This window comes from Solanum dulcamara, chromosome 11 (assembly GCF_947179165.1).
Source record: "Solanum dulcamara chromosome 11, daSolDulc1.2, whole genome shotgun sequence".
Taxonomy (NCBI): domain Eukaryota; kingdom Viridiplantae; phylum Streptophyta; class Magnoliopsida; order Solanales; family Solanaceae; genus Solanum; species Solanum dulcamara.
Window position 1 is genome coordinate 33,378,669 of NC_077247.1, and position 10,465 is coordinate 33,389,133.

The following is a 10,465-nucleotide window of genomic DNA, read 5'->3' on the forward strand; positions in this document are numbered from 1 at the left end:
CCCATGTAATCTGACGATCTCCTGAATGTACAACTTTGCATAATCTTCTGTGGTATCAATAGTCTTAACCGCCAAGAAGTGAGCTAATTTCGTCATTCTATCCACCATCACCCAAATGGAATCGTGTTGCTTTCGGGACCTCGGCAAGCCTGTAATAAAGTCCATATTGATCATCTCCCACTTCCATTCTGGAATTTCTATGTTTTAGGCTAAACCACATGGCCTTTGATGCTCAACCTTCACCTGTTGGCAATTCAGGCACTTGGAAACAAATTCCGCAATATCCCTCTTCATCCCACTCCACCAATAGATTTCCCTCAAGTCATGATACATTTTTGTGGAGCCTAGATGAATAGAGTACCGGTAACTATGCACTTCGACCATAATCCTTTCTCGAACATCACCAACGTCAGGTACACACAATCTACTTTGGTACCTCAATACACCATCTCCCCCTTTGGTGAAAACCATCACCCCTTGTTTGTGAACAACTTCCTTCAACCGGAGGAGGATGGGATCCTGATCTTGTTTCTCCTTTACCTCTTCTACAAGTGAGGATGTAGCCCCATCTCGAACGTTTACTCCACCTTCATTGTTCTCTTCGAGTCGAACTCCTAATCGGGCTAATCTATGTACCTCCTTCGCCAATTCCCTCCTTCCCTTCTCCATATGGGTAGTGCTACCCATGGATAACCTACTAAGAGCATCAACAACAACATTAGCTTTACCTGGATGGTAGAGGATGCTCATGTCGTAGTCTTTGAGTAGCTCGAGCCATCGCCTTTGCCTCAGGTTGAGTTCCTTCTGGCTGAAGACATATTGTAAGCTCTTGTGATCGGTGAATACGTCAACATACACTCCATACAAGTAGTGGAGCCAGATTTTAAGTGCAAACACCACAACTGCCAGCTCAAGGTCATGAGTTGGGTAATTTCGCTCATGAACCTTAAGCTGTCTCGAAGTATAGGCTATCACCTTCCCCCTTTGCATCAACACACAACCTAAGCCAATTCTGGATGCATCACAGTAGACCACAAAGCCCTCTGTTCCATCAGGCAATGCTAGAACAGGAGCAGCGGTTAGCTTGGCCTTCAATTTCTGAAAACTCTCCTCACAAGTATCGGACCATTGGAACTTAGCCTTCTTTTGAGTCAGCTTAGTCAATGGTGATGATATGGATGAGAATCCCTCTACAAACCTTCGATAATAGTCGGCCAAACCCAAGAAGCTTCTTATCTCCATCGGGGATATGGGTCTGGGACAATTTTTCACCGCTTTAATCTTCTGAGCGTCAACCTGAATGCCATCTCCAGATACAATGTGGCCTAAGAAGGCCACTGATGCAAGCTAAAATTCACATTTAGAGAACTTCGCATACAATACCTGGTCTCTCAAGGTTTGTAAAACGACTCTAAGATGATAGACGTGCTCCTCTTCATTCTTGGAGTAGACCAGAATATCATCTATGATTACAATCACAAATATATCAAGATACGGTTTAAACACCCGGTTCATGAGATCCATGAAAGCTGCGGGGGCATTTGTCAACCCAAAGGACATGACCAAAAGTTCAAAGTGGCCATAACGAGTCCGAAAAGCAGTCTTCAGAATATCATATTCCCTCACCTTCAACTGATGGTAGCCGGATCTCAAGTCTATCTTTGAGAAACACGTGGCACCCTGAAGTTGATCAAATAAATCATCTATTCTGGGGAGAGGGTATTTATTCTTTACGGTGACCTTATTCAGCTGCCTGTAGTCAATACACATTCTAAGGGACCCATCTTTCTTCCTCACAAATAGGACCGAGCTCCACATGGTGAGACACTCGGCCTAATGAACCCTTTATCTAACAAGTCCTTCAACAGCTCCTTCAACTCTTTCAACTCAGCTGGAGCCATTCTATAGGGAGGAATTGAGATAGGCTGGGTATTAGGAAGAACATCAATCCAAAAGTCGATCTTCCTATCAGGAGGGACTCCAGGCAGATCTTCAGGAAAAATATCTAAAAACTCGTTGACAATCGGAACTGACTCAAGGGATGGGGACTCAATACTGTCATCTTTCACTCGGACAATGTGATAAACACGCCCTTTTGATATTAGCTTCCTGGCCCTAAGGTATGAAATAAACTTACCCTTAGGCATAACAGGACTACCCCTCCGCTCTATGACAGCTTCGTTCGGGAATTTGAATTTGACAACCTGAGTTCTACAATTAGTAGAGGCATAACAGACATAAAGCCATTCCATGCCAAGAATCACATCAAAATCAACCATGTCCAACTCAACTAGGTCGGCCAAGGAGTCCCTGTGATGGATTGACACAGTGCAACCTTTATAAACTCTTTCAGCTAAGACAAAATCACCGATAGGAGTAGCTACGCAAAAGGGCTCACGAAGATATTTAGGAACTTTATTGAATTTACTAGCCACATAAGGAGTCACAAAGGATAGGGTGGCACCTGTATCCATCAATACATAACAATCAAGACAAGAGACTCGAATCATACCCTTCACGACGTTTGGAGAATTCTCTTGATCTTGGCGACTACCCATGGCATATAAACGGTTTGTACCTCCCCTCGTGCCTGAAGTAGTGCCCCTCTGATCACCCCTAGCCGGTGGTGTGGTAGTAGAGAACTGGGCCCTATCTCCCCATGCTGGACACTCTCTCTGAAAATAGTTCATTTGGCCGCATTTATAACAACCGGCCCTCCCCGCTCTGCACTCTCCCAAGTGAAGCTTACCACACTTGACGCATGGTGGATTCTCCTACGAACCTTGACCCACACTAGCTTGGGATTGAGAACTCTGGGGTCTGAAATTCTGGTGACTTTGTCCTTGCCGGTCATACCTATTCTATGGCATAGGTGCACTTGCGGTAGATGAGGCATAATTGGGAGGCCTCTTCTGGAAAAAGAGCCTGTTGCTCTTGTTTTGCCTCTGTTCATTCTCATGGCTCGCTGATTTTTCCTTCTTGCTCAGGTTCTCTTCTCTGTCTTTTCTTTTCTCCTTCTCTACCTGTTGAGCATACACCATTAATCTGGAAATATCCATATCCGAGATCAGTAATGCTGCTTTGAACTCCTTCTTCACATGTCTCCCTAATCCGGAGATGAACTTCCTCATCTTTGACCTCATATGTGGAATCATTTCTGGAGCATACCTGGACAGCTGGATGAACTTCAGGCCATACTCCTTAACTGTCATGCCTTCCTATTTCAAATTTACAAACTCCTCCACCTTTGCTTCCCTCAACTCTCGGGGAAAGAAGTGGTCAAGAAAGGCTCTATCAAATTCATCCCACCTAGAAGGTTCAGCATCCTCACCCCTACCCTATTCCCATTGGTTATACCAAATGTTCGCCACATCTTTGAGTTGATAGGACACCAACTCAACCCTCTCAATTTCCGTAGCATGCATAGCTTTCAGAATTTTCCACATCTCATCAATAAAGTTTTGGGGGTCTTCGTCAACCTTAGAACCCGTGAATGCCGGTGGATTCATCCTCATAAAGTCTCGGATTCTGGCTGCAGCAGACGGTTCTTGGGAACTAGAGCTGGGAGTTGGCGAACTCTGGCTACTATTTCGGGCAGCCATCAATTGAGTGAGCATTGTAATTGCCCCTCTAAATTTTGCCTCTAACGTGGGTGTAAGTAGAGTAGCAGGCACTTGGGGCGCCTCCGCATACCTCGCAGGTCAGCCTCTAGCCCTTGTTGGGCGTACCTCAGACTAAGGCATCTCTGTATTATCGACATTCCTTTGGCTAGCAATATGTTTAGGAGGCATTATCTGTAACGTATAAACGCACGAATTAGAAAGGGGGTTTTATAAAGTCTAACTCTATCGCACAATTTTAGAGTATACAACAACAACAACAACAACCTAGTGAAATCCCACATCGTGGGGTCTGGGGAGGGTAAAGTGTACGCAGACCTAACTCCTACCAATGTAGGACGGTTGTTTCCGAAAGAACCTCGGCTCAATAGAAGCATAGGAAAAAAGGATAGACAAGAATATTAAAAGTACGAAAGTAGATAACGGAAGAGTTCCAAATAATAGTATAATCAAAGCACCACAATTTCAGAGTATGAAAGAAGTAAAACAATTCCTAATGCCTCATAGCCTCCTGCTTATAAGTGTGATGCACAACACACCCATAAGCAAAACTCTACTAGACACTGTCACGACCCAACCCCGTAGGCCGCGACTGGGGTCCGATCTGGACCCCCCGTATACATATCTATCAGCTGTGGTCACATTAAACTGTAAATAAATAGTATCATGTAACAAAGCCCCATTGGGCGATAATATTTTCATAAACCTGTAGCCCTTTTCGTTTGTACCACAACACGATAGGGCACGCAAGCCGACAAGGCTGCCATAACATAATAATATATATCATATATCATGTAGACCCAGCTGAATCAAACTGACATACACAACCCACATATACATGTCTGCAGACCTCTAAACATATAAATGACAACATATGGCGGGACAGGGCCCCCGTCGTACCCTTGAATGGACAAAACAATTTTTATACATCAGTGGACAGTATCAAAAACTAGGCCCCGATACAATGGAGCCTCTTCCAGCTGAGCTGCATGGAATCCTAAGCTGACGGACTCCCAAAACCTGCATCTGTACCTGCGGGCATGAACGCAACCCCCCGAGAAAAGGGGTCAGTACGACATATGTACTGAGTATGTAAAATGTAATATAATACACTGGAGGTATATTCGAAATAAAGAAGCAGGGGCTAATATATCAAATTCGAAACCCGTACCTGTACTCTGTGAATCAGGAAAGCATGCATGCTCAAGTCATACCATATAGCCGGCCCTTTCAGGGGTCCGGTGAATCATATCTATAGGACCATCATAGGTTCGGTGCCATCTCCACCTTATTACATCACATCATCATATATCTATACACGTATCCTGGCCCTCTATTGAGGGACTCAGTGAATAATGCAATGAACTGTGCACGAGAACATATCCTGGCCCGGGACTCCGGGAAAGAAGTGTTACAATATACACGAGTAGAGTAGTGAGTAACTATATGCAATTTAAATCATTATCAGAGACTCGACAGAATAAGAAAGTTAAGCTTTTATTAGAGAACTCGAGTAACGGTGTAGTCATCTCGAGTGTCCTTTAAATGCCATTATGGGTTGTCTCAAAATTAATCTCAGGGACACTAGACATGTATTAACGTAGGGCCAAATCATTTATGGAATCAAAAACACTTAGCCTCGTATAGTCTTTAAGACTTGGAGCCTGTACATCTGGTCCCTCTTTAATATATACAAGTTTCCAAGGAAATAGTTCAACCACTATCAAAGTTCAATCTTTGAAAGTAAATAAGAAATATTTAAGAATGGTGTTACCCCGGAGTTTAGATTACATTTAACTTACAGCTAAACAGAGACATGCCCAAGAGAAGAAAGAGAATAAGCTTTATGTAGTCTGTACTTTCCTTCAGGGGATCTACATACACATATTTCGTACCCGGCCCATCATGGGGCTAGGTGAATCATTATGGCATCATAATCTCATTTTTGTACCAAATACGTATCAAGGGAAATGAGAGATATCTTTCCACACACTACTGTTTAACACGTAGAAGCCTTACTAGGCAATACTCAATCCTTGCAGAAATTCCAATACTAAGAAGTGGATAGGGGTTATGAGGCATACTTGGAGTTTTGGGAATGGAATTATCCCCACATTCCACACACAATTCACTTAAGGCTAAAACTTGCCAAAAGGAAAGAAAGATAGCTGTACGAACTTATACCAAAACATGCCAAGAGAAAGCTTTACATACCTCTTGGGAGTTACCCTTTATCCTGCTCGTCTCGTCGTCTTCTGAACCTATTCAATATAAGGTAATACGAATATCAACTACTCTTAACTTTTCAGTATCTGAGGTTACGCATTAATGTTAATGGAATCTATTCCCTTAGTTGTTTCCTCGACTAGTTCTTTAGTTTGTTAAGGTGTTAATGAAAATTGGGCAGCACCTCCCCTATAATGTGACCTATCCGAATTTCCAATTAGGTCCCTAAGACCTACAGCCAACCAACAACAACAACCTGCAGCAACTCACACCAACAATATACAACATAAACTCCAAATGACTTATTCAAAAATACGATATCAAAATAGGGCGTCTAGCCTTTATTTTGTGACGCCTTTAGTTATACGTAACGAGGGGTCATGTGGCTTCGACCAGCAGCACCCTAACCCACATTAGGACATATTCAGGCCCTTCAACAACAAGCCACGCCCCTGCAGAAGCAACTCACAAGAACAACACTTTATTTCGATGACAATTCACTTCTAGCGACTCCAATTTAGTTTATTTCGAACGTCGAGCATTTCTATGACATTCTTAAACTTCTAGAAGCATAAAAGGGGTGTAATACACCATATAACAATACCATAAACTCCAATTTAAAATGAAAGGCCTTACCTTACGTTAAACTTGTCAAACTCGCCAAAACTATCCAAAATGTGAAATCTGGACAGCTTACTGTTTTAACTTGTCGCTTCGTTTCGAAGGGGTAATGGAGGGAAACAGGATTTACGTCCTTCATAAAAGTTATATACATGTGTATTAGGGTCGCAAAAAATTTCGAATCATACCTACATCAATTTTTTACAAAACGATATGACCAAAATACTCACAGCTGTCCGTGTAGGATTTCCAAACCCAAATCTGGGCAGTACCTCCTCTACACTTCATCACCCTTTTTCGAGCTTCTACAAGTAAAACTGGATTTGGTAGTCTAAATGAAAGTTATATACCCATGAAATACCTTTCCAAAACATATTAAATCATTCGAAACGAATCTTTACACAAGAAGTTATACCAATATTACCAACAACAGTCCCTTCCAAAAACGGGTTGGTTAATTAGTTCTTAACATTTTTTTCCTTCAACTTTCTTTCAAGTTTCTAGGCGTAAGGTTAAAGAAACGATGCCTTAGTCATCATCATATACATATATATACATATATACATCTCCACGTTCTTGAGGAACACCGTAGCTAATTAATTCACGGAGGAAAAATCGAAGAACTCACCTTTAATTCTTCAAAACGTTGCTGCCTTGTTTCTTTTGGTTCTTCACGTTTTTCCTCTCATTTGGCTGATATTTTTTTTGATGGAAAATAAGTTAAAGAGTTATCCAACATGTATATATACACCTCCTTAGGAGGTGACACGTGGCATCCCCCTAGGGTGACACGTGGCAGCCTCCTAGGGTGACACCTCGTCCAAGCTTCCAACACAAAACTGCCATGTGGCAGCGTGGGGTCCATCCCAAGTAGGTGAGTCACCTACCTGCTTGCTTCACTTTCGTAAGTTCGGAAACTAGTTTTTTCTCCCTCTCGTAGGTTCTTAATCTCATCTTATTTTAAGAGCCTATGTAACCCATGCTACCCAAGCTTGGTACGTACTCCAATAGCTTAAGTGTGTAAGACTTCCAAGTTAGTAGCTTACGTAGATAAATTGAGTCCTACGACCCATTACTTGGCCTCCAATTCCTTCCGGACTCTTATGATTTCATCTCCAACCTTCTCTAGTATGGGGTATCACATTCTCCCTTCCTTAGAGCCGTTTGATAGTGTCGTAACTTAAGTGGATCACATACTAGCTTCTAAGTAACTTAAGGGACCTTCCGAGTTCAAAGATGTGGGGTGTAACATCCTTCCCCCCTTTAGAACATTCGTCCCCGAATGTTAAATTCAACTTCCTTTAAGACTTTATATAAATTATAGAGGGGTTCCTTTCCTTTATGCTTTCACATACATTCCCATCTATATTATTAACATATGAGTGCTCAAGAGTTGGAGTTACCTGTAGACATCGGTTACAGGTGCGGATACTTTTATTTTATGTTCTCTTCAGTTCCCCGATCATCCTCTTTCTGGTTTTGGTTTTTCCACCGTAACATGACGAAAGGTACGTCTTTATTCTACAATCTTTCAGTTCGCCGATCTAGGATGGCGGTAGGTTTTTCCTCACCGGATTCCATCTCCTGGACCTCACCTATGGCATATACCCTGGGTGTCTCATCAGTATCTTTGTGAAGCATTCTTATCTGATGGACTGGGCGTATAGTTTCCAAGTGAGGTGGTAAGCTGAACTTACCATCCACGTTGCCCACCTTATGAGTAACTTGATACCGTCTAACATATTTTGGGTCAATTTCCTTTTCTAGGTGACCCTATGATGAACATCCAATCATCAACTTGAACTCTGTATGTCGATATCGATTATCTGTATATCATTCTTGCCGACTCTAGGCTTTTAGTTAATAGCTTACTTAATCATGTCGGGGCCATTGGAATACTGGAGTAGTAATTATTATTGTAGGCAACTTGATAAGTGAGGGATAATCATTCCAGCTACCTTCGAAGTTAGTCTCCCGGCTTGTGACATATCTTCTAGCGTCTAATAGTGCGCTCAGTCTGTTTAGTAGCTCGAGGGAGAAATGCGGTACTAAGACTTGTCTGTGCTCTTGATCTTTTCTTGGACTGATCTCAAGGCGTTAATTATAATTGAAGTCCCTTTATATGGGATATTAGATGAGGAAACCTCACGGAACCTTACTACTTCCTTGTGATATAACTTCACCTAGTTCTAGCGGCATAGGTGGTCTTGCTTGGAAGCAAATGAGCTGATTCGTTAGCCTACTCACAATAACCCATATAGCACCCTACTCTTACAGAGTACAAAATAGGTTCATAATGACGTTGATAATTTGGGAACCTATAGCCTCGTATAGTCCTTCTCGACTCTTTTCAGAACTTTAACTGGCATTCGATCTTTTAGGTCCTGCTTTTTCGCCCTCAGAGTTGGCTACCAAGTGGTGTCAAAATTCCCTTGCCCACTGGCCCATATAGCCATTCTGCGGTTTCCCTCTCATTAACTAGCTCTATATTGACGAGTTGTGGCATTCGAGTGCGTCGTCAATTAGCAATTAGCTAATCCTTCTTGTTTTGCTTAAACCCTTGTTACAATTTCCTTAACGTATCTTATAATACTCTGGGTACATCATCTCATATCGTTTCTCCATTGCTAGTTCAGATTCTTCTATCTCGCGTGATCATACCAGCACTAACGCATTAAGTTCCATCAGAATTTTGAAGTTAAGTGTGCTGGGGCGAGAGTAATATTGGGATGGGTGACCTTCCTGGGAAGTCTTCGTGTATCGTTTCACTGTAATCCTTTCTACGATGTGCAGGCACTCAATTTAGCCCAAGATTTACCTCAGTGTTGTCTCGCGAGTCTTTATGTTTTTCCCTGTCCTTCCTTTGTTATCTTGCGACCAGTATCGGCGTAGACCTTTAGTTCCGCTATGACCATGTCCCTTTTTCGTCATTTTGGTTTAACTTCCCCTATTGTATTCCCCCCCTTTCTGTACGCACCCATTCATTAGGGTGGGCTACTGAGTAGCACTAAATTCTTTCATATAGTGACCTTTGGAGCCATTTTGAGTTTTGGCTATTATTAGCTGGTATAGCTTTAAAGGAATTTGACATATAAGCTCCCCTATCCTTTATTCACTTTGTGTTCTTCTGATTTTCTACCACAGGAGACTTTCTATTCCTTTGTCCTTGGTTATATATTTATCGCAACATCATTTGCGACCAACTCTATAGCCAACATTTTGGCTTTTTGGTCTAGCATGTTGTCATTATCCTTCGTAGTGTCTCTTGAGTTATTCGATATCCTTCCATGGTTACATTTTTTTTGTTTTTATCCGCAGCCACCTTCTAGTGTTATGTTGTTCAGGGTCTCGTCACAACTTCTTATCGCTGCCTTATGTAGCATTCTGGCTTCCATCCAATTATTGGTGGCTTCCGGACCTTTCTAACTTGGTTCGGTAAGATATCTTATTGAAGTTTAGATGCCCATCTAAAATATATTCCCATATCGATTGCCTTCACCTTACTTTTGCCATTTTCTCATTAACTTCCCCCCTTTAGGGGGTACCCGCACTTTCCTCTGTTTGTATGTTGTTCTACGTCTCTATGTCCAGTCTAAATTTTTGTCTAATTCCTTTCACCAATCTATTTGGTACCGCATCATGTCTTCATTTATCTGCATGTTTATAATCTGACTATCCGCATACGGAGCCTTGATTAAATTATGAAGCGACGAGAACCTTTCCATATCTAACGTGATATCTTATCTACTAATCAGTACTTGAACAATGTGACCCAGGGAACAACTCGTCCAAGGCCACCTTCTACTTTTTCTTTTTCCAAGAATTACTTAGCACCTGTAGTTGTTCCAATCCCAATTAGGTAGTGCTAGTATTCCGACGATAACTATTCTAGGTTTTCTCGAAGTAGTGGTTTTGTCCCAACCTATATCCTTTGCTTCGTGGGGCGAATAGAAGTTACGTCATTTGTTCCTTAAGTTTTCCATCCTCGTCCCTTAAGG

General features: G+C 42.1%; 1 pseudogene; it reads left to right on the plus strand.

The window, feature by feature from the left end:
- The first annotated feature begins 9,114 nt into the window (after positions 1-9,114).
- Positions 9,115-9,234, plus strand: LOC129875305 (5S ribosomal RNA; annotated as a pseudogene).
- The last annotated feature ends 1,231 nt before the right edge of the window (positions 9,235-10,465 follow it).